The sequence below is a fragment of the Theropithecus gelada genome, chromosome 1, assembly GCF_003255815.1.
Source record: "Theropithecus gelada isolate Dixy chromosome 1, Tgel_1.0, whole genome shotgun sequence".
NCBI lineage: Eukaryota > Metazoa > Chordata > Mammalia > Primates > Cercopithecidae > Theropithecus > Theropithecus gelada.
This window is the reverse complement of record NC_037668.1, coordinates 87,117,394-87,139,200: the sequence shown is the minus strand read 5'-3', so window position 1 is coordinate 87,139,200 and position 21,807 is coordinate 87,117,394. Positions and strand designations below refer to the sequence as shown.

General features: G+C 40.8%; 1 protein-coding gene across 6 annotated transcripts in view; it reads right to left on the bottom strand.

The window, feature by feature from the left end:
* The window catches only part of FGGY (FGGY carbohydrate kinase domain containing), a 439,174-nt gene extending 422,602 nt beyond the window's left edge, over positions 1-16,572 (bottom strand). For 2 of the 6 annotated variants that reach the window (XR_003116446.1, XM_025363947.1), the window contains exon 1: positions 16,174-16,308. The gene's annotated coding sequence lies outside the window, so the exon portion shown is untranslated. Of the gene's footprint in view, positions 1-3,217; positions 3,320-16,173; positions 16,369-16,413 lie in introns of those variants that run through there. The other 4 variants (XM_025363985.1, XM_025363976.1, XM_025363957.1 and 1 more) reach the window with 3 other exon arrangements.
* Between the last annotated feature and the right edge of the window lie 5,235 nt (positions 16,573-21,807).

Below are 21,807 nucleotides of genomic sequence, written 5' to 3'. Positions count from 1 at the left end.
AAAGGCAGAAAAGACAGAACCTACCAAATCCCCATGTGTGCCTCACAATGTGGCAGCCACAATAATCCAAACTGAGCCAGTTTTGGATGGTGAACCGTCTTCAATGGTGGCCAGAAACCATCACCTTCCTGTTTGGGTGAGGGAGAAGAGACAAGATGGAGGAAGGTAAACAAGAAGGCACCGCCCCTGTTGCTTCCAGGTTCTTCCTCAATAACTTTCCCATGCGCGGGAAAATGCAGCCCATGCCCGGGAAGATGCAGATCAACCAAGCATGTACCAGGTGACATCAATCCGAAGAGATCGAAACTTACCCGGCCACGCCTATGGAGACGCCCCTATCACGCCCTTATCCCGCCCACTGCCCTCCCCCTTCCAGTACCAATGCATAAAAGTGCCCCGCTGGCAGGAGCCACATGACTTCTTCGGCCCCCGCATTCGTGGACCAGGGAACCTCACCCGAGAGCACCGGTGCGACTTCCCTGGCCCCCCCCCAACACCTGAGGACCAGAGAACCTCGCCCGAGAGTGTGCGCATATTTGCAATAAAAGACTGTCACTTTCTTATGTACTTTGGCCTCATGTTTAATTATTTAGCTCTCCTAAATTAAATTAAACAAAACACTTCCAAGAGTCACACGGGTAATGCCCAACAGCAGTCACAAGGAAAACATAAAATCCAAACTTGGCTGAAGCCAAATGCACAGAACAAGTCCTAAAGATATCATGGATGAAAAATCTGACTCATCAAATGACGTCCCCAAACTCCACCAACAAACATCCCCTTAAAGAAATGAAACTTCAGATCTCCCATACCATCTTCCATAAAACCCTGCTTACTCCCTCCCAAGGGTTCTGTTCAACCTTGTGTTCCAATAAAGCACATTTACTTCTTTATAATGTCTTCCTGTGTTGCCGTACCAAGCCATTCCCTTTACAGAGAAAAGGAGAGGAGAACCCACATTTATAACACCTACCAAAATATATGTTGTTTCTCCCGTCTACACGAGGAAACTGAAATGCTAAAAGAGTCAATATCTTGTTGATAGTCACAAAGCCCATAGAGGGACAAAGCCATATTAAAGTACAGGTTTGCCAAAAGCAATTGCAAAAAATGACAAAATTGACAGATGGGATCTAATTAAACTAAAGAGTTTCTACAGAGCAAAAGAAACTATCAGCAGAGTGAACAGGCAACCTACAGAACAGGAGAAAATTTTTGCAATCTACCCATCTGACAAAGAACTAATATCCAGAATTTACAAGGAACTTAAACAAATTTGCAAGACAAAAACAAACAATCCCATCAAAAAGTGGGCAAAAGATATAAACAGACACTTCTCAAAAGAAGACCATTTATGCAGCCAACGAACATATTTGTAAAAGCTCAACATCACTGATGATTAGAGAAATGCAAATCAAAAACACGATGAGATACTATCTCATGCCAGTCAGAATGGTGATTATTAAAAAGTCAAGAAACAATAGATGCTGGCGAGGCTGTGGAGAAACAGGAATGCTTTTACACTGTTAGTGGGAATACAAATTAGTCCAACCATTGTGGAAGACAGTATGGCGATTCATCAAGGATCTGGAACCAGAAATACTACTTGACCCAGCGATCCCATTACTGGGTATATACCCAAAAGAATATAAATTATTCTACTATAAAGACACATGCCATATGTTTATTGCAGAACTGTTTACAATAGCAAAGTCATAGAACCAACCCAAATACCTATCAATGATAGACTGGATAAAGAAAATGTGGTACATATATACCATGGAATACTATGCAGCCACAAAAAGGAATGAGATCATGTCCTTCACGGGGACATGAATGAAGCTGGAAGCCATCATCCTCAGCAAACTAACACAGGAACAGAAAACCAAACACTGCATGTTCTTACTCATAAGTGAGAGCTGAACAATGAGATCACATGGACACAGGGTGGGGAACAACACACAATAGGGCCTTTTGGGGGGTAGGGGGACGAGGGGAGGGAACTTAGAGGACCAGTCAATAGGTGCAGCAAATCACCATGGCACATGTATACCTATGTAACAAACCTGCAGGTTCTGCACCTGTATCCTGGAACTTAAAGTACAATATTGAAAAAACAAGAATCTTAAAAAAAAAAAAAAAAGTTCAGGTTTGTTATCAGCCAGAGCTGAACTCTTTCTACCATCCCTGAAATGACTTGGCTTTCCACACTAACCAAGCTGCCTGTGTCCTGGACACACACAGAATGAAGTTTCAAATCTGTTTATCCTGTAAAGCCTTCTCAGATGATCATTAGAAATGCCTTCTCCATGATCCAGTTAATACAGACTACCTGATGTTACAATAAATCCTACTGTGGAAAACATTAGATATTAACTGAAAATGCTCTGCCCCCTACCTTCCTTGTATGAGTACAATGCATTGTAATGTAGTAATAAGTGGAATTACTGGGTTGTGGAGAAGAGGATTATGAATATATAAAATAGTCAAATATCTTTTAAAATAAAAAGACCATAAAAAAACTTTCTTCCTCTGCAGAGTTCTAGCAGCATTATGAGCAAGTCTTCTATGTGGCTTGTGGCTGAAGCACCATGTTCCTCTTTGGAGCAGCCTCCCTCCCAAGCAGGGGATCCCATTTAAATAGGAACACACACTGAGGAGAGAAGGACGATGGAGAGAGGGTCCACCCAACAAGTGGATCAACAGAGTCAGTCCATCTTCTACAAACCCTATGGACACCCCAAGTTCCCTAAATGCAGACATTTAAATGTGATAGTTTCTTACTCCTGTGCCAGGACCCTGGAGACAGAAAGGGAGATAGCTGGGGGGGGGAGGGGCGGGGGGGGAGGGACTCATTTCCTAATTCTAAATGCAGAATTATTTCATTTTAATCCCTAATATGCCAATTGCAAAACTAGGCCCATAATGGAGAAATGATATGCAAATTTAGTGATTTCTTCTTACACAGATTCTTCCTTTTGAAATGTGAATTCCTGACCTCTCTTTACGTTCTGAATAATTTAAACATATACATACAGTTTCTCCCGTCATTGCTTTCTTCTTCAAGAGGTTTCTGTTGATTTGCTGACATAATTAACTAGGAAATGATTTTCTACAGAACCAGACCCTCAAGGCAATGCTATATCATTAGCATATTGGCTGAAATCCACAGTTTTTCCCAGAAAGTCACTCAAATTAAAACAACAAAAGAACCCACCAATGTTACTGACTGCTGCAAGATCTCAGCAAATTCAGGAGGAGGTGAGGACAGTATCAGGTAAAGCAACAAAATCCATTCTCCGTGTGATCATGCAAAATTCCCTCCTCAGAGACAATGCCAAGCCACAGATGGGTTGAAGTCTTTGGCCCATTCTTATGTCTACCTGTTTATGAAGACTGGTCTGGTAGCTTTTTTATTTTTTTCTCACTCTGTCACCCATGCTGGAGTGCAGTAGTGCAATCTCCACTCACTGTAGCCTCTGCCTCTCCGGTTTCAAGCAATTCTCTTGCCTCAGGCTCCCAACTAGCTGGGATTGCAGGCACATACCACCACACCCAGCTAATTTGTTTTTGTATTTTTAGTAGAGACAGGGTTTTCCCATGTTGCCCAGAATGGCCTCGAACTCCTGGCCTTAAGTGATCTGCCCATCGTGGCCTCCCAAAGTGCTGGGATTACAGGCATGAGCCACCAGGCTTGGCCCTGGTCTTGTAGCTTTAAGACCGAAGGTGAAAGGCCTAAAGAATGAATTATTTGAAGATTAAACATTAGACTTGACCATTCCACAAACATGTCTCTGTCAAAAGTACCACTAGCTAAAGTACAAGCTTAAACAGCACCAATGCTGCTTCTGCCCGAAATAAAGCCCAGTATCTTTATTTGCCCCACAAGGACCTCTAAGCTCAGGCTCCTGCCTGCCTCACTTACCTTAGCTCCCGGCCTCTCTCCCTAACCTCAACCTTCATACTTCAGTGCTACAAAACTGAAACTATTCAAAGGAAGGCTTGGAGCTTTTGTTCATACTGTTCCTTCTACCTGTAATGCAAAGAATACAAACTTACAGTTCACAGAAAAATAAATACACAGGAATCTTTCAACTCACAAATAGTGCAGGAATATAAATCAAAACAACACTAAGATATAAATTTACATCTAACAAATAGGAAATTGAAAATTTTGATAATACCCACTTGGCAAAAGTGTGGAGAAACAGGCAGTTTCATACACTTTTCGTAGAAAAGTGATTCCACCTTTGATAGAATAATTTAGTACTATCTGTCCACTTTTAAAATCAAGTCTTTTACCCAACAGTTTAACTTCTAAGAATTTATCTTCTAAGAATGTATGCACTGGCTCACCAAAAAGATACACAAAAACATCCACCACAACCTTTTTATGTAAATGCAAGAACATATCCCCGAACACCCTAGAAGGAAATTAAATGATTATTAATAGGGGACTTTCCAAAATTGATACATCAGTAGTTGTTAAAAAGAATGAGAAAAAAGAAAGCTGCTAATTATATATTATTAACTAAAAAAGCAAGTTCTTAGATGGTACAGTATGACTCCACTGGTATTATTTTTTGATAAAGAATAGAGCAAAAGCTCTATTTTCTTCATGCAATACAGTGGTTCTCAAAGTTTTATTTTCTCAAATTTTAACAGGGCCATTGGTGGTCTCTAGAAGTGCAGCAGCATTAGTATCACCAGGGAACTTAGAAATTCAAAGTCAGGCCCCCTTCCAGCTTCAACGACTCAGAAACACTGCAGTGGGGTTCAGCAGTCTGTGCTTTAAAAAGGCCTCCAGGTGATCCTGATGGATGCTAGAGTTTGAGAACCACTGTACTGTATAAAGACCTATCATAAAAGATTTCAGGAAAGACACACAAAACCTGCTTACTGCAATGACATCCAGCAAAAAGAAATACAGTGGAGGTTTCGAGGCCATTTACCTTTCCCTCTCTGGGCTGTCTGAATGTTCTCAATGAGCAGCTATTACAGTAATAGGAAGGAAGACCTTCTCTGTATTGAGCTGAACTGTGCTTGGCATAGCTTCTACCCTCTAGTCCTAATTTTTATCCCAAAGGATCATCCAAACTGCCTTTTTTACCCTTATACGTGGGCTACCCTTCCAAATCTTTTAAGATGACTCTGATGACCTCCTACTGGATCTTCTTTTCTCCATGCTATACATTTTCAGTTCCTGTAACTTTCCTCTATGACATGGAGAAAAGAGAAGCAGCAGCATTAAGAGAAATAAAAGAAAAAGAGAAGCAGCAGCATTAAGAGGCACTAACCATATTTAATTAGAATGATCTTCAGTTACCCATGTTTCCACATGACACTGCATGGAGATGAGGTAAGCTGGGCTAGCGGCACATGGTAAGCACATGGGGAGTCTTCCTTTTCCCTCTACCTTTCTGGAGGCCCCCTGGATGCAACACATGCTGGGACATATCACTGGCCCATCCAGCCCAGCATCCAAACTCTGACAAGGATAAGTTGTTCTTGATAGGAACAAACTATCTATGACACTAACATAAAAAATAATCTGCTCTTTAAGGGAGAAGGCAAAGGGAGCTGGGGCATCTTCACAAATTGTCTTTGAAGGGGAACTCTGAGGTAATCCTTGTCAAATACACTATTCTTCCCTTAAGGGTTCACTAGAATTAGTGTTATCTGTGTTTTATCAATATGTACCTTCGTATGAATCCAAATGTTTCTTAGACATACTTATATTTTGAGCCAACCCTCATCTTACATCAATAAATTTCTTATGAACATTTACTCTGTGCAAGATGTGGTGCCAGTGACTTATTAGATGGCCTTGCTAATCTTTTCCGCAACTTTTAGATGGGAAACCAAGGTTCTGAGCAGTTAGGTCACCTGCCAGGGTCAAAGAGTCAGTGAATAACAGAGAAGGATTTCAACCCTATGTTCTTTCTACTATGTCACATGACAATTTTTTAAAGATCCTGAAAATAGCCTTATTCAAATGTCAAAGTTGCCACATAATTCTACAATCCCAACATTTAGTTAACTAGATTGAGTTTGATCCGTCTAAGTCACTATTTATTTTATTTATTTATTTATTTATTTTTGAGACAGGGTCTCACTCTACCACCCAGGCCAGAGTGCAGTGATGTAATTATAGCTCATTGTAGCCTCAGCCTCCTGGGCTCAAGCGATTCTCCCACCTCAGCCTCACGAGTAGCTGGAACTAGAGATATGCACCATCATGACACAGTAATTTTAAATTTTTTATAGAAATGGGGTTTTGCCATGTTGACCAGGCTCGTCTCGAATTCCTGGGCTCAAGCTATCCTCCCACCTCGGCCTCCCAAAGTTCTGAGATTACAGGCATGAGCCACCATGCTTGGCCTCATTCTTCATTTTAAAGACTTTGTCTTCTTCTCAATTTTTGTCTTGCAATATCCAGTCAGTAACCGAGTCCTTTCTTAATCTCTCTCCCATAGCCTGTTCAGCAGAATCCAAGCTACTCAGCTCTCCAGCCTAGTCTGCAATGGATTTCAGTGTAGCTCAGCCCCAAATCTAGATGGTTAAGGGACTGGTAATATATTTAGCCTGAACAATTTTTATTTGGTTTTCCTATCCTTCCTAAGCCCACTCTATACACGTCACTGTATATTCCTCCCCAACTACATATCCATTCTCCACCTTCTCTCCCTGCTATCTGTCCTAGGGACAATAGTCTGGATCTCCAAGACTCTCTAATCCTCTGTCTTTTAGTTGGGTTTGAGCAATGGAGAGCTCTAGCCGAAGCCTCAAAGGAAGGAGGAGAGTAAGGTCAGGCCTCCTTTCCCATAGAGTTGGCCCAGGCCAGCTGCTTATTTTGGGCTAAAATAACTCTCCAGGCAGCCTTCTCCACACGATTTCTCCTTTTGGGTTCTGGTAACCAGTCCCTCCCTCACCCTTTTGGGTCTAAGGATGTAACAGTCTTCTTGTTCAGGCATTCAGGCTGCCCTCACTTTACTCAATAGTTCTTTTATTGAAAATTATCCTAATTTAGGTATATCTTATGTTTTTCCCTCTGATATACTTCCTTCACCATGCTCTTAGCACCCTGAAGTGGTAAAAGTTCCCCTTCATTATTGGTACCTGAGTACCTCAAAAATCCCTTCCTCACATCTTCAAATAGTCCTTTCTTTACATTTTCCTCAAAAATTCTAGTTGAACGCTTCCAATTTCAGCCAAGATGCATTAACAGGAACCATATTTACCTCCCAGCTTAAAACAATGGGGGAAAAAATAGAAAACGAAGATTCTCATGACATTGGACATGAGGCAACAGAGTAATAACACAGAGATGGGAAAAAATGAAATAAGTCCTTCAATGGTTCAAGTTTAATCCCTGGGAAATGTCTGCAGATGGTGGCACAAGAAGCACAAACACAGGCCAAGCCCAGCAGTCTCCCTGAGTTGAGGAGACAGCGCCGAAAGTCTGTGGCGAACAAAAAGGCTAGAATCTTGGGCAAGAGAGGAGAGAGCTGCAGAGAATTCCAGAGAATTGCAAAGGTACTCCCCAAGTATTCAGGAGAGTACTAATCATCCATACTAATGCATCCATATGTGAAAACAATCTGATGCAGAAGCACCAAAAAGGATTAGAGTGAACAAATCAGTGGGCTTCACATAAGGCCAGGAAGAGTTCTATTCATAACAGCCAGAGTAGAAAGCCCCATCACTCACAGGAAATTGGGTAGAGTATAAGTTCTACCAAACATTTAAAGAATTAATATAATTCTTCTTGAACTCTTACAAAAAATTAAAGAGGAAGGAATACTTCCAAACTCATTTTATGAGGCCAGCATTACCATTACCCTTAAACTAAAGCTAGACAAGGACATTATGAGAAAAGATAATTAAACAGGCCAATATCCATAATGAACACAGATGCAAAAATCCCCAATAAAAATACTAGCAAACCAAATTCAACAGCACATTAAAAAGATCATTCACCATAATCAAGTGAATTGATTACAATTGCATTACAACTATCCTTGTAATGCAAGGATGACTCAACATATGCAAATCAATAAATGTGATACACTACATTCACAGAACAAAGGATAAAAATACTGTATCTCAATAGATTCTGCAAAAACATTTGACAAAATTCAACATACTTTCACAATAAAAACTATCAACAAATTAGATATAGAAGGAATCCACCTCAACATTATACAGACCATATATGACAAGCCCAAAGCCAATATGATACTCAACATTAAAAAGCTGAAAGCTTTTCCTTTAAGATCAGGAACAAGAGAGAATGCCCACTCTTACCACTACTATTCAGCACAGCATTGGAAGTCCTAGCTAGAGCAACTACACAAGAAAAATAAATGAAAGGCATCCAAATTGGAAAGGAAGGCATAAAATTGTCTGTTTACAGATGACATGATGTTATATATAGAAAACCACCCAAAGACTCCAAAAATACTGCTAGAACTAATAAATTAATTCAATAAAGCTGCAGAATACAAAATCAACATACAAAAATCAGCTGCATTTCTATTCACTAACAATGAACTATGCCAAAAAGAAACTAACAATCCCACTTAAAAGGGCATCGAAAAGGAAAAAATAGGAAAAAACTTACCAACGAGGTGAAAGATCTATTGAAAACTGTAAACCTATGATGAAAGAAACTGAAGAAGACACAAATAAACGGAAAGATATCCACGTTCATGGATTGGTAGAAATAATATTGCTAAAATAACCATACTACCCAAAGTGATCTGCAGATTCAAAGTAATTCCTATCAAAATACCACTGGCATTTTTCAAAAAAAAATAGAGAAAAACAATCCTAAAATTCATATGGAACCATAAAAAACTCCAAATAGCTAAAGCAATCTTGGGAATGAAGAACAAAGCTGGAGACATCACACTTCCCAATTTCAAATTATATTACAAAGTCATAAAATCATAACAATATGGCGCTGGAATAAAAAGAGACATATACACTAATGGAACCAATAGAAAACTCAGAAATAAACTACTCACATACAATCAACTACTCTTTGACAAAAGCAACAAAAATGCACAATGGGGAAAGGGAAGTCTCTTCAATAAGTGGTGTTGGAAAAACTGGATAGTCAATGCGAAAGAATGAAATTGAACCCTTATACTATACACAAAAATCAGCTCAAAATGGATTACAGATGTAAACCTAAGACCTGAAACCTTAAAACTCATAGAAGAAAACAGACAAAAAACTCCTCGACATTGATCTTGGCAATGATTTTTTGGATATGACATCAAAACCATGGGCAATAAAAGCAAAAATAAACAAGCGAGGCTACATCAAAGTTTCTGCACAGTAAAGGAAACAATCGAGAACATGAAAAAGCAACCTCTAAAAGAAAAAATATTTACAAATCATATATCCCAACAAGGGCTTAAAATCCAAAATATATTTTTAAAAATGTATACAACTCAAAATAAGTAACTTGATTTCTTTTAATGGGCAAAGAATTTGAATAGACATTTTCCCAAAGATGACATACAAATGCCTAATAGGTATATGAAAACATGCTCACCCATGACTAATCATCAGCAAAGTGTAAATCAAAAGCACAATAAGAAATCACTTCACACCTATTATGATAGCTATTATCAAAAGTCAAAGAATAAGTATGAGAATATGGAGAAAAGGGAATCATTGTACACTGTTGGTGGGTATGTAAATTGGTGCAGCCATTACGGCAAACAGTATAGAAGTTCCTCAAAATAATAAAAATAGAACTACCATATGATATAGTAATCTTACTTCTGGATATATATCCCAAAGAAATGAAATCACTACTTAGTGTTATAGCTGTACTCCCATGTTCATTGCAGCATTACTCACAATAACTAAGATATGAAAACAACTTTAATGTCCATAGATGGGTGAATGGATAATGAAAATGTCATACATATATATGCAATGCAATATTATTCTGTCTCAAAAAAGATTCCTGCCGTTTTCCAAAACACGGATGAACTTGGAGTACAACATCCTAAGTGAAATAAGCCAAGAACAGAAAGAAACACTGCATGATATCCCTTATATGTAGAATCTAAAAAAGTCAACTCATAAAAACAGAGAGGAGAATGACAGTTACCAGGGACTGAGGAAATGGGGAGAAGTTTCTAACAAACTTTCAGTTATTGGAAAAATTTCTAGAGATCTAATGTACAACATAGTGATTACAGTTGATAATTTACTGTATACTTTAAATGTGCTAAGAGAGTAAATCTTAAGTGTTCTCACCACACAAAAAAAGGGTGATGGATATAATTAGCTTGCTTGTGGTAATCGTTTCATAATGTATATCAAATTGCGTTGCACATCTTGAGTATGTATAATTTTTACTCATCAATCATACCTCAGTAAAGCTGGGGGGGAAAGGAAATGGATAACCTGAACAGTCCTATATCTATGTAATCAAACGACTTTGTATTTAGCCTCCTGCCCCCAAAACAACAACTCCGTGCTCTGATGGCTTCACTAGTGAAACCTACTAAACAGGGGGTTTTTTTGGTTTTTTTGGTGGTTGTTGGAATTGTGAATGGATTTTTTAAAACTTATTTAATAAGATTCGGTTAAACTTTCAACAAACTGAAGTTCAATTTTATTTAAATACTTTAGATTTACATTTTTTATATTAACAAATTATTTTTTTCTAATCCTCCTTCCTCCTACCCCCAACCCTCAAGTAGATCTCAGTGTCTGTTGCTCCCTCTTTGTGTCCATTTGCTCTCATTGTTTAGCTCTCGCTTGTGAGAACATGCAGTATTTCTGGTTTTCTGTTTCTGTGTTAGCTGGCTCAGGATAATGTTCTCCAGCTTGCTCCATACATGCTGCTGTAAAGGACATGATCTTGTTCTTTTTGTGGCTGGATAGTATTCCATGGTGTAAAGGTACCATATTTTCTTTATCCAATCTACCACTGACGGGCATTTACATTGATTCCATGTCTTTGCTATTGTGAATAGTGTTGCAATAACATTTAAGAAACAAAAATACCAATTCTACATAATCTCTTCTAGAAAAAATCAAAATGGAAGAAATACTTCCTAATTCATTCTATGAGGCCAGATTTACTGAGAGATCGGGTATTTAGATGATATAAGAAAACTGTAGATCAATATCCATCATAAGGATGGATACAAAAATTCTTCAAACTTCAGCTAATAAAATTCAACAATATAAAAAAAGGATAATATGCCCTGACCAATAGGGTTTATCTCAGGAACACAAGATTTAACACTGGAAAAAAAAATCAATAAATGTAATTCAACACATTAAGAATCTTTTTTAAAAATACGAATGATCAGTCAGGCGCAGTGGCTCACGCCTGTAATCCCAACACTTTGGGAGGCCGAGGCGAGCAGATGACCTAAGGTCAGGAGTTCAAGACCAGCCTGACCAACAGGAAGAAACCCATCTCTACTGAAAAAAAAAAAAAAAAAAAAAAGGCTGGGTGTGGTGGCGCATGCCTGTAATCCCAGCTGCTCGGGAAGCTAAGGCAAGAGAATCACTTGAACCCAGGAAGTGGAGGTTACAGTGAGCTGAGATCACGCCATTGCACTCCATCCTGGGCAACAAGAGATCACAACAGTCATAGGAAAAACAACAAAATTACAACATCCATTATTCCTTTAAAAAAATTCTCAGTAAGGCAGGAATACAATGAAACTTCCTAAACCTGATAAAGCATATCTACAAAAGATATACAACTAGCATCATGAATCATACTTAATGATGAAAAAATGAATGCATCTCCCTCAGATCAGGAAGAAGGCAACATGTCAGCTCTCATCAGTTCTACGTAAAGCAATGGTTCTGGCTAGTGGAATACAGCAAGAAAAATAAAAGGCAACCTCATTGGAAACGAAGTAAAACTATCTTTATTTACAGATGACAGGATCACCTAAATAGAAAATCTGATGGCATTTTAAAAAAAGCTCTTAGAAATAATAAGCACGTTAGCAAGATTTCAGGATACACGATCAATATACCAGTAGCAAGAAAACAATCGGAAATTAAATTTTTAAAATACTTAAAATTTTAGTATCATTTACAATATCATCAAAAAATAGGAAATACCTACAGATAATTCAACAAAGATGTGTAAGACCTATGTATTGAGAGCTACAAAATATTGCCTAGAGAAATAAGGAAGACTTAAATAAATGAACAGATATAATGTGTCCATGGGTCAGAAGACTTGGTATTTCAAATGTCAATTCTCCCCCTAAGTTAATGTATTCATTCAATATAATTTCAGTTAAGATCTAAATAGGCCTTTATTTTGAAATGGACAAAGTGATTATAAAATTCATATGGAAATAAAACCTAGAATAATCAAAACAAATTTTAAAAAGAACAAAATTAAAGGACTTATACTAGCTGATTTCAGTACTTATTACAAAGCTATATTTATCAAGACTATGTGGTATTGGCATTAAAATAGACAAGAGATCAATTGAACAAAATAAAACACAAAATTGCGCCAATGTATACATGGTAAATTGATTTTTGAACAAAGGTGCAAAGGCAATTCAACGAAGATAGGCTTTTCAGCAAATGGTGCTGAAACCACTGGATAGCCATATGCAAAAAAAACTTGATTCCATATTTCATATCCTATACAAAAATTATCTTAAAATGATCACAGCTTTAATATAAAACCAAAAATGACAAAACTTCTTTTAAAAATAGGAGGAATATTTGAAACCTTAGGTTAAGCAAAGATATCTTAAACACAAAAAAAAACATGATCCATAAAAAATCAGATTGGTAACATTTATTTAACCAAAATTATAAATTAGACTTCATCAAAATTAATGCTGATTTCAAAAGACACTCTTAAGAGACAAGCATCAAAATAAGAGAAAATATTTGCAAGTTACATGTGATAAAGAAATTACAATAATAAAGAATTCTCAAAGCTCAATAAAAAGAAAATAAAAGGCTCATTTTTTTAAATGGACAAAAGATTTAAGATATACTTTACCTTAGAGGGTATACAAAGAGGAATTAAAAAGGGTACAAGCAATCTTTGGGGTTATCAGGTATGTTCTTTTGATGGTCATGATGGTTTTCATAGATATATGTATATAACAAAACTTCTCCAATTAGGCACTCTCAATAGGTACAGTTTATTGGATGTCAATTATTCCTCACTAAAGCTGCTACAAAACAGCCCACTCAAGAACACCTACTGATGACTACATTCCTTCTTATCCCTACACTCAATCAGTAATTAATTTCCATTAGATATGAGCTCTAAATTTCTCTTCAAAGAATTCATATGTCAGTATGTTCAATTATTTTCTACTTTTAAACTTAACTTCCTCATAAAGCAACCTTTTTCGATCACCTGCTCCACCCAGACTCACTGATTCATTCCGATTACCTGCTCATTCTCCACCCTGACTCATTCCAATTTCCTGCTCTGCCATAACCATTTTTCTCGCCAAACCACTCACCCTGTCACTCTCTTTAAATTAGCCAACTGTAATTAGTTTAGCCTGTGCAGTCTAACCCTAGCCAACAGGTGAACAACACAGCAGCAGGGGCCACGTGCATCAGGAATAAGACCCCCTTCCCCTCCCTTATCCAGCTGTGTGCTCACCATTGCTCCATCTGTGAGGGCATACCCTTCTATAGAAGTAAATTGCCTTGCTGAGAAGAAAAAAAGAAAATTTGATATTCAAGTGCTATTTCTTTTGTGACACCGAAACTTTATAACATTCCTAACCATTCTATTTTCCTAATCTCTCTCCATTCCCATAACTATACACCCTAACACCTCTCTCACCTATATTACTACAATTATCTCTATCCAGGCTTTACCAATCCAATTCATTCTCCAAACTGCAGCCAGAATTAATTTTCTATAACATAAACCTGAGAGCATCACTGTTTGCCCTGGAGATATATTTCAAACTCCCCTAAGATGATTCACTAGACCCTTCCTGATCTGGCCTTCACCCTCCCCAACCTCCTGTCGGGTGACTTTCCACCTTAGCCTTTCCTGCGCAGCCATACTAATCAACCATGTGCCATGCTTCTGTAGTTCTGCACATGCTGTTCCTGGTTCATATACTCCCTTGCCCTTTCTCCAGCCCACTGATACTTAGGCTTTGGAACTCAGCTCTAGTAGTCCCTTCCGGGAAGTCCTCCTCAATTGGCTTCCCCATGTTGAGCCATTTGCCCTTCTCTCAACTCCTGGGAGTCTTCTGCATACTTTTCACTGTACTCATCTCACTATCACATAATCTCCCTCATAAAAGTGGATTGAAGCAAAATGGATGAAAGCTTAAAAGCAGAGACCAAGTCTTACTCATCTGCTCTTTCCCAGAGATACCACCGTTCTGGGCCCAAAGTATGTGGACAAGATGAGTGAATAAATGAATACATGAAGAACTGATTTGGATGATCTCTTACACCACTTGGGTTGATTCTATGTCCCTCCATTATAAAAAGGTGGGCGGATGAGAGAGTAAGTGATCTCTGTAGCACATTCTGGTAAAAGAATCATTTCAAATCCCCTTGAGGGTGGGGGTAGGGGGGTTCCACTCTGGCTAGGAGATTAAGGGCAAGATTCATTAACTCAAATTGCTTTAAAAACCAGCTGGTAATTGACTGTGATTTAAACTATTTAAATCAATAAGTGAAAGGTTAGGTAAAGGGAACTATTTAAACTAATAAGTGAAAGGTTAGGGAAAGGGAACCAAATTCCAGGAAAAGACAAGGCCCACAGCAAAAACTAACACCGCCTGGAAGGCCCAGCCTCCTCCCAGTAAACTTCTTAATTTCATCCAGAGAGACACAGTTCTCCACCCTCTGGGGTTATGCCCTTCTCCCAGCACACATGTTTTGACTTCCAAATCCAGCCAGGCAGGCTCCCAACCTCCCTCCCCCTCAAAATCGATCTCCAGGCCCAGCTGACCCCCTCTGATCTGTTCCCCAAATCATCCTTAATAACAGTGCTCTGGGCCTCCCACTAGGAGGTCCTCCAAGAGCCAGGCCAGTGGCCATCAGGTCAAGAGCCAAGCATGAGGGCCCCATTAACAGGAGACTCCCAGAAGACCAAGCGGCAGTCATCTGGCTGGAAAATCCAGCAAGCAAGTTAAAAAGGAAAAAAATCAGGACATACACGTGGTGGATCACAGAAAAAAAGAGGAAAAGCAAGCAAAAACTATACAAAGCAAAACTCTACCGTTTAAATAACAGCCACAACATAAAAGACTCTCCCTTCTTTATGATTTACAATTCAAAAGAATAAGCACCTCACCCCTCCTGGTCTCATACTTTAAAATTTAACCTAAGGATAACTGCTTTTCAGACTTTGGTCACGTCATGACTGACTCTTCAGGGAAGAAATTTGTGTTAAGACACAGAAGTGCTTTAGTGGAAAACAGCCCAAGATGAGGGAAATTCACCATTTTGCACCTTGTCAATCTTTTTTTTTTTTTTTTTTTGAGGCGGAGTCTCGCTCTGTCCACCAGGCTGGAGTGCAGTGGCGCGATCTCAGCTCACTGCAAGCTCAGCCTCCTGGGTTCACACCATTCTCCAGCCTCAGCCTCCCGAGTAGCTGGGACTAAAGGCGCCCACCACCACGCCCAGCTAATTTTTTGTATTTTTAGCAGAGACGGGGTTTCACCGTGTTAGCCAGGATGGTCTCGATTCTCCTGATCTCGTGATTCGCCCGTCTGGCCCTCCCAAAGTGCTGGGATTACAGGCGTGAGCCACCGCGCCCGGCTCCTTGTCAATCTTCAAATAAAAAGGAAACGGATAAAAATGGAAAGATATCCCTAGGCCTTCCTACTCAGGACAACTGTAAACAAACAGCATTATCTCATCTAAACTCATCTGTGCCTCAAACATTATCACAAGTGCTGGAAGCGTTTAAAGCTACAAGCAACACTAGCCTAAAAATGCCTTCGGTAGCCAGACGTGAATTAAGGGCTCCTCAAATGCTGGGAAAATGTCCTACAAGGGTAAGCGGAGGAGAGAAAGAGAACTGAATATAGTAAAATGGGCACTGATCGGAGAGGAAGCAGCACGGGTTCCAGACACCTAACAGGCAGCCTTGGATACAGTCAAGGCCGACCCTTCCCTTCCCTTCCCTTGAGTGGCCGGACGCCTCACCCAGAAGAGGACACAGGGGACTCAACAACGTCTCGGGAGCAACGGCCCGGCGGGTGTGAGACTAAGCGGCCAGAGGAGGAGGAAGAGGAGGAGGAGAAAGGGCAAGAGGAGGCAACTACTGCGGCAAAAGGGAGGGAAGGGCCGGGCTGGAGAAGCCTCTTTCTGGGCGTGCGCGCTGAGAGCCTGCACGCCAGCAAAAGCCCCCGGCGCCCACGTGGGACTGAGAGGCGGGTCACTTACAGTACTTGTCCAATCTGAAATTACATTTTAGCTAGAGAGATTCCGCACGTAGCCGCGCCGAGCCCCACGGCGCCTGGGCAGGGCGGTCCCGGGGGCGGCTGCAGCACCGCCTCGCGCACGGCCCCGCCGCGTCAGGCGCGGCCCCTGTAAAGCGCGGCCTGATTGGCCCTTTGAACCGGTCGTGGGATTGGCCGGCACCTCCGCGGGCAGAGCTGGGCAGGGCGCGAGGAGCGCGGACCCAAGACCGGCTAGGCTGCGACTGCTCAGGCTGCGAGTTCCCAGCTCTGAGGTCTCACCTTGCGGAGCTCACCCAGGCGGACTCTCCGCAGCCCCGGATGGGTGTCTGTATTAGTTTACTAAACACCAGGACTATTGTAGGCGAGTGTAAGCAATAATAAGAATATTGCATGGTTACAATTCTTGATTGCTTGCTTTGTGTCTGGTTCCTTACTCTTTACAGAAATGTTCTAACCCCGTGGCCAAGCCCCGTACTTCAACGTATGACATTCTGTAAATATGCAAAACAGATGGGTCCCTGCCTTTGAGAAGTTTTACAATTTACTGGGTACTGGACACCCAACTCACTTAATTCTCACATGCCTTCCCTTTCTAATAATCTACATGTTATGTATCCCTGTTCTACAGATGTGGGGAATCCGAAATTTTTAGCTCTTACTAGGACACACAGCTAGGAAGCAATCAAAGGGAGAATTCCAACCTGAGCTCCAATCCGAGCTATTTTCATAAAAGGCACGATCCCAGGCTGAGGGAGCTCGAGATTGGGGAGACAAGTTTAGCAGTCGCTGAGTCCAAACATGTCGTTTTCCTAGAAAAGGAAACTGAGATCCAGGAAGGGGAAGTGATTTTCCAAAGACACACCTGTGAAAGATAATAATTTCACTGAACTGACCTTAAGTGGCAGGTGCAGTAAGATTGTCTGCTATCTTCACAACAACCCCAGAAGTAAATGAGTGCTCTTATCTTGGTCTTACAGGTGAGAACAGCCCCGTGAGGCTGAGGCCACACAATTAGCCCCAGTCTTTGCACTGCAACTCTACCAGGGATCCTCGTTTGGCTCATTTTCTTTCTTCTGCACCATGATTGTTCACCTTTTCATTACCAGCAACATATCCAAAGACCTAGCTGTAGACTCGGAATCTGTTACTCAGCAGCTGTGTGAATCAAGGGTTCAATAGGAATAATGATATTAAGATCTATTCATCTTACCTTTTCAGAGCATTATGAAGAATAAGTGTGGTAAGACATATGAAAATGCTTTGTAAAGTGTTAGATGCTTAATACACAGAAGACATTGCTTCCAGATCTGCTTCAACATACCCCAAGAACGGAATAAGTGAAATATGCTGGTTTCATGCACTGTGGCAAGGGGGTCTCATCTTGGCTAGACTTGAATAAGTGGATTTGCTGCCTGGCCTCTATGGATGGCTCTTTCTCTAGGCTTTTGTGTATTTGATTTTTTATTTGCTCCAGCAGCCATGTTGAACCATGAAAGGACCTCAGGAATGAAACCCATACACAGCAAAGCAACAAAATGAAAGAGGCGTGGGTTCCTAGTGCAGGAGGCACCGGACCAATCAACACCCACTGTCCTTCAGACCTCCACATGAAGAAAAAGTTGCTGTCCTGTGTAAGTCGCTTTTATTTTGTGTTTTCTATTGTATGGGGTCAAACCTAATAACAGATAAATTACACTGTAACAGATACATTACATTGTATCATAGAATTATCAAACAGCAACCTTACAAGGTGATAGATGCAGAAACAGGCCCAAAGAGTAAAAATAATTTGTTCAAAGTTTTTCAGCCAAGTGGCGAAGGTGAGATTCTGACCTGGGTTTGTCTGAAACCAGTTTTCACTATGTTTTTCAGTTGTGATACACTGCCTATTATGAATGAATGAATCCTTCTTTTTTTTTTTTCCATTTACTTCCATTTGATTCATTTATTCCAGGGACTGACACACTTTTTCTGTGAAGGACCGATAGTGAATATTTTAGACTTTGTGGGCAATACAGTCTCCCTTGCAACTACTCAACTTTGTAATGTAAAAGCAGCCATAGACAATAGTAAATGAGTAGGTGTGACTATGTTTCAATAAAACTTTACTTACACAAGCAGGCAATGGACAATGTGGCCCACGAGTCTTAGTTTGCCAACTCCTAATGAAACGGGAAAAGTTCCCTTGTCCCCTTCAAAGGGCATGCAATGGGGGTGTGACTCACTTCTTCAATCCCCGCTGCACAAACCTCTAGGGAAGCATACAGATAGGCAGGCTGTGGAGCTCTGACCCCACAGCAGTGTCTGTGGTGACTGTTTACAGTCAAAGCCCCAGTCGGCATGTGTAACAAGGTGCTCTTTTAGTTTAGCCGTCCATGGGTGGTTGTGTTAGCTCAATTAAACCCCTGCCATATTGCAAGGACAGAGGGCTTTCTGTATCCTGGAGTTCTTGCCTTGCTGTACCAGAAGAATCAGATCACACATGGGCTTGGAGAATGATTACAAGGTTTCATGGAGTGGAAGTAGCTCTCAGCAGGTGGAGGAACCAAAAGGGAGATGGTTTTCCCCTGGAGTCGGGCTGCTTGACGGCCCAGGCTCTCCTCCGACTGCCCCAGTCAAACTCCATGTCATTCTGCCAGTTGGTGGCCTGCTGGTGTCAGTGTGTTCCACTCACCATCCAGCTGCCCGTGTGTTCTTCCGCTGATGTATTCCCCTCGATGTCCAGCTACCTATGTGTCTACCTGCTATGGTCTTGTGGTTTTTATAGGCACAGGATGGGGGCGTGGCAGGCCAGGGTGGTCTTGGGAAATGCAATATTTAGACAGGAAAACAAAAATGCCTGTCCTCACCAAGTCCTTGGGCACACGTAAGCATGTCCCTGTCCCCTTCCCTATCATTTAAAGGGACCACACCCTTCACTTCCAAGCACTTCTGTATCACTAATTTATTATATTCTGATGTTCCATCACAAAAATGCATAGGGGACATATTATAGAAGGTCCCCCACCTTCTGTGACATTGTGAAATTGCAAGCATGCTCATACTGCTGTCTAACATAAGGGTGAATGACAGTTTGGTTCAGAAGATCCCTAAACTGACGGTCATGAACTCTAGGCCATGAGTTTTTATCTACCATTGCTATGATTCGAATGTGTCCCCAAGAAAGCATTATTGGAAACTGGAATCCCCAATGCAATAGTGTTGGGGGGTGAGGCCTAATGAGAGGTGATTAGGCCATGCAGGCTTTACCCTCATGAATGGATTAATGCCATTGTCACAGGAATGAGTTCATTATAAAAGGACAAGTTTGATTTCCCACGATTTCCCAACTCCTCTTTCTCACCCTCTCACTTTCTGCCATGGGGTGACACAGAAAAAGACACTCCCCAGATGCCAGCAACTTGATATTGGACTTCCCAGCCTTCAGAACTGTGAGAAATAAATTTATTTTCTTTATAAGTTACCCAGCCTCTGGCATTCTGTTATATCAGCACAAAACAGACTAAGACAGTCACTGAAACCAGATCTATGTCCCGGACCACCCCCATTTGCCTCAGTTTCTCTATATATATCATAGGAACAAATAATGCAAATGCTATCTATACTTCTCCATGACTACAGGGAGACCAGGAAGGGATGAAATATATAATCACACTTTGAAAATATATAAATGTGGCTGGGCGCGGTGGCTCAAGCCTGTAATCCCAGCACTTTGGGAGGCCGAGACGGGTGGATCACAAGGTCAGGAGATCGAGACCATCCTGTCTAACCCGTTGAAACCCCGTTTCTACTAAAAAATACAAAAAACTAGCCGGGCGAGGTGGCGGGCGCCTGTAGTCCCAGCTACTCGGGAGGTTGAGGCAGGAGAATGGCGTGAACCTGAAAGGCGGAGCTTGCAGTGAGCTGAGATCCGGCCACTGCACTCCAGCCTGGGCGACAGAGCGAGACTCCATCTCAAAAAAAAAAAAAAAAAAAAAAAAGAAAATATATAAATGTTATCCAACCATACATCCATTGTTTCACATCAGGCTGGACCATGTAGCTTCCTCTGTACCCTTTAGTTTCCTGCCCTTATCTCTATCACAGATCATATATCAAATGCCTAGTAATTATCAGTGCATCTATATATTCCCTATTCTCCTCCCCAACAATACATAAAAGGTTATTGCGTTGCATTGAATTATAAGACTTGATTACTGGAAAGTCTAGACATCACTCAGGGTCATTGTGGGGCAGCATGGGGATTATGCAGTGTCATTATCCACTAAGCACACTGCAGGTCATACCAGTGAAGTAGCACGTCAGAAGTAAGCAAGACAGAGCTGGGTTGTGAAACTCTGGAACCAGCTGAGCTGGAAGTTGGTGTAATTTCCTTCCTGCTCAGAGATGGTTCCATATAGTAGACAGACGAGTCATGGTGTTTCTCTGGTAACCTGTGGAGGCCCTGTAATGCTCTAACTTCATTCTATGAAAGCTTTTCCTGCATTAGCAACCTGCCCATTACCAGAGAAAAGAGACATTTTCCCTAAGATTCTTAGAATCATAGCACAGAAATTGATCTTATTATTCATTTATTCATTCCTATATTTACGTATTCATTCATTCAACAAAGATTTATGGAGTACTGGTCTAGGCATTAAAGAGATAGTGTTGAGATGAACAGACATTTTCCTTGTCCTCATGGAACTTACAGTCAGGAAACAGACATTAAAGAAATAAACACACAAATATATAATTGATTCAAGTGCAAGTAGAAAGGAAAACAGAAAACTATAAGAGAGGGAAGCTGATTTCGATTGAAGTTTAATTTAGAGTGGTGATTTTTGAGGACGTAGATAACATTATGCACATTGTCTCTGGTCTCAATAACTCTATGAAATGCCTATTATCACAACCATTGCACAGATAGGGAAACTGAGGTTTATGGAAATTGGGTGACTGGGCTGGGGAAGCACTACTAGTAAGTTTGGAGCAGGCTGTGCTCTCTCTGGTACTCCATGCGGCATAACAGAAACCCAGAAGGTGAAAATTTTCCCACTTCCCACCTTTGCACATACCATGCCTACTTCCACCTAAAATGCCGCTCCCTTCATTCCTACTGGATTCACATTCTGCCCTCAGCATCTAGTTGAGGATGTACCTCCTCTGTAAAGTTCCTCCTTCTATCTCAATTAATCTCTTTTCTTGTAGGATTCCTGCAACAATCATCAAATATTACTCACATCTCATGGAACCTAGGATAGCTTGTCAAGTTAATTCTCTTTTTCACACGCTTGCCCGGATGCTCTTACTCAGAGGCCTATAGGCAGTACAATGCCATTAGAGCCAGACAGACTTGGGCCTTCTCCCAGTTCTACAGCTTGTTTGATGGATGAGC